We start from the raw sequence: 3832 nt of genomic DNA on the forward strand, positions 1-3832 counted from the left end.
CTATCCTAGAGAAATGCACAAATAGATTCCACACCCATGTTCAGCTGAGCACGAGTCATAAGAGCAAGAAGATGGAGACTTAGATGCACATCAATGGACGATTGGATAAATACACTTTGGCACGTGCACATCAGATTATTTCAAAACAGGAATCTGTGAAACACCTCATTACATGGATGAACGTGGAGCACACAAGGCTGACTGAAATTAGTCAATCACAAAAGGGCAAATACTGTATGAAGCCACTGTTGTAAAAAAGTCAAGAAAGGATTGTCATGCTAAAAAAAAAAAAAATTCTTGGGTGGTTACCAGGGATGGGAAGAGAAGGGAAGTCATGCTAAAGGACAGGTAAATGTTAACTCAGGTGACCCACCTGTGGTAGTAATGAGATATATACACCTTAGTAAAATCAACTGTTTGTGATCCAAAGGGTGGCATTTACCCCAGGACAAAGTTTAGAAGGGTCAGTACAGCAGGAGAAACGGAAACAGAAAACCCAGGGGGCAGTGAGGTCAGTGAGGGTGCACCAAGGGAATTGCAATGAATGAGAGGAAGCCAACTGTGAAGGAATTGTTCCATGTAAAACTGATGATCTGCTCGACAACCCTTGGCTCAATTCCCAAGAAAAGGTTTAGGAAAAGACGAGGGCGGTCAGGGTTGTGATTGGGGAAGGGACAGTAAAGCAATGTCAGTTTAGTGGGTTAAGGTGAAGATGGAGATAAGTGTTAGGTATCATGGAGCTGCCGAGGAGAGGCATTTCATTAGTGTACTGATGAGGGAAGGCTCTGGGGGAAATGCCTACAAGGGAAATTGCTGCATGCACAGTGGACACTACTCACTGCTCAGTGTAGACACTGTCCAAGCCTGAAAAATAGACACACCATAGTCCTCAATCTTTCAGTAATGTCAGACGCTGCTCCTGAGAAGACACTCTCTTCCATTGCGTTCATTTTCTCTGTTCTCTATGCATATGCAACAAGCCCACTCAGAGGTGTTTTCCCAAGTGAGATGATGGGTGTTGGCAGAAGCTGGGATGGAAGATAGCATGGGCCACAAAGGGACATGAGAAAGTTTCTTGGGATGATGGAACCTTCATCTTGATAGCAGTGGAAGTGAGGACACAAGTATATAGAAAAAGTGAATTGCACTGTATTTAAATGATACCTCCGTGTAGTATTAAATTAAATATGTGGGGGTGAGGGGCCAGCCCCCACCGCTACTACTAGTACCCACAGGTTCAGTAAGCACAATTGTATGGTTGAGACATATAAGTATTATATTAAAGTCATCGAGAGCATGAGAGATATTACAGTAATACAGTCAGACATTTACATGGTAGCATTGCTCACTTCCGCCCCGCTTGGTGGTCCTCATGAGGGGAACCCGGCCACCAGAGCAGGAGCTGCCTCCCTCATGGGAGCAGCCGCCCTCCTCCCTCCCAAGAACCAGGGAGCCTCCTTATTTATTGCTAACCACGCATCATATCACTTTAGGGGGATCTGATTACAGAATCATACATCACAGAAAGGGGCAATACAATTCACAACAACCTGCATCATAGGGAGGGGTTGCAACATAGGCAATACAAGTAATAGGAGGGGGATGACCTAGGGGTGAATGCGCAATAGTAAGAGGAGGGAATTGGGGAGCATGTGTGGCAAGATGGGTGGACCCTGCACTCCATGAGCTTAGACATCTTAGAGTGGTCCAAGGCTTGCCTTTGGGCACTGCTTCAAGGGATCAATAGCAGAAGGGACTGGGCCCTACTTAGGGTGAGCCAGACTATACAGTCTGGTTGCTCTAGATGACTGATGTTAAGGAGAATAACCTCTGACCTACTTTTGCTGACCGCCTAGTGTACAGTCATTCGCAAGCAGCTAAGTCTGGTACATATTTTGTGGGGAGACAGCTTGAGAGAAATCCTTCTGTTCCCCACACCTCCTTTTTACGAAGAAGTAAAAAAAGAAAGATGGGGGAGCACAATTGCATGTGGAAAGGTGGAAAAAGCAGGGGGTGGGCGACATGGGGCATGAGACTGGTAGGCAAGGACCAGGCTATAGATGGTTTTGCAGGTCACATTAGGAAACATGAACTTTATTCTGGGGCTAGTCAAGGGCCATCAAGGGCACTGTGTTAGACAGGGTTCCCTAGAAAAACAAAACCAGAGAGCTAATAATTTTATATATTTTTATACAGATAAATATATAAGATAAGAAATAAAAAGTTAATTAAATTATAAAACAGTACAAATGGCTCAGTGCAACTCACTCCTGTGAGACAGCTGTGAGACACAGCAGTCCTTCAAGTCTTGAGGGCCGCTAGGAACTCAGTCCTCTGTAGAGCAATTCAGGCTATCTGGGCAGAGGCAGCAAACAGCAAGACAGGTCACCAACAGTCAGCCAGATGACAGAGTCTGACAGTCCCCAGCTCAAGAGATGTAAATTCCAATGGTGTGGCAAAGCAGGTCTTGAAGGAACCTCAAATTACAGAGACACAGTTTACGGGTTAGGTGTCCCACAGGTACTGTAGCTTGCAAACTGAGGCAAAGAACAAGCAAGGCAATGGCACACTGGTCCGATGATCAAAGAGCAAGAGACAAGAAAGGGAAGGCTTGCTGAGCCATTTATCTCTCCACCGTCCTTCAATTAATCTCACATGTGTTTATCGGCCAGGTTGGCACAATCAACTAACTACTTCAATCCACCCCTTGCCAACTTGGGACCTCTACACAATTCCTTTGCCATATATAATTTCCGGACATTAATGAAATCACACTTATACTTATCATCAAATGTCTATCATACATATAAATGAAAACACACTGAGTTCAATTGTATCTGATATATCATGCATGAACAAAGGGAAGATATTGAATAAGCACATATAAAGAAAATACACTGAGAATTACAAACCTTGCTTTTGCAGTTGATCACGTGGTTGTAACTGATAGTAGAACTACCTTCTTCTACTACCCATTCTGTATTACCTTTGCCTTCAGCAAGGACCTCAGCTGGCTGTGATTTTTGGCCTGGTGGGGTGACCCAGATCTTCATTCCAGGTCATTATATGTCCTGTCAGGATTAGGTTGCTGTACCTTACCATTTATTTTAATCACGGAGCATGATAGCACTAAGAGATGGCTATGGGATCTCCTGGATTCCAGACATATTCTTCTTTACCTCCACTATGTAGGACCAGTCCAATTTCTCCTTGGTAATCAGGATCAGTCACACCACTCAGTACAGTGACACCCTTCCTGACCTGTTGATCCGAAGGCATGAGAAGCCCAAAGTGGCCAGAGGGCATTCTCAGCTGCCAGTTCAGGGAAATCCGTGCTGTGCTTCTGGGTGGGAGAATTCCTTCCTTCAGGACCAGGACCTCCTCCAGGTCTGAGGAGCACAGGGTTGCTGGGACAGGAAGCAAAAATGCTGCAAGTGGATCACTAGGAGTAATAGTGAGTGGTGCCACCGCAGCTTCCACCCCTTGATTCCTGGACCCATGAATTCTGGCTATTGGACACACAGTACCATATATTGGCTGCAGGTTTAGAGTATATACTGCTTCCTGGAGAACATTACCCCAGCCCCGCAAGTTGTTGCCACCTAGTTGGCGCTGTAATTGTGTCTTTAGGAGCCCATTCCATTGTTCTATCAAGCCAACAGCTTCAGGATGATGAGGAACATGATAGGACCAGTGGATTCCATGGGAATGGGCCCATTGCCGCACTGCATTTGCTGTGAAGTGAGTTCCTTGATCTGAAGCAATGCTATGTGGGATGCCATGCCGGTGGATGAGGCATTCTGTAAGTCCACGAATAGTAGTTTTGGCAGAA

Source organism: Echinops telfairi, unplaced genomic scaffold, assembly GCF_000313985.2.
Source record: "Echinops telfairi isolate 266 unplaced genomic scaffold, ASM31398v2 ScPeMD7_7420;HRSCAF=8458, whole genome shotgun sequence".
NCBI classification, from domain to species: domain Eukaryota; kingdom Metazoa; phylum Chordata; class Mammalia; order Afrosoricida; family Tenrecidae; genus Echinops; species Echinops telfairi.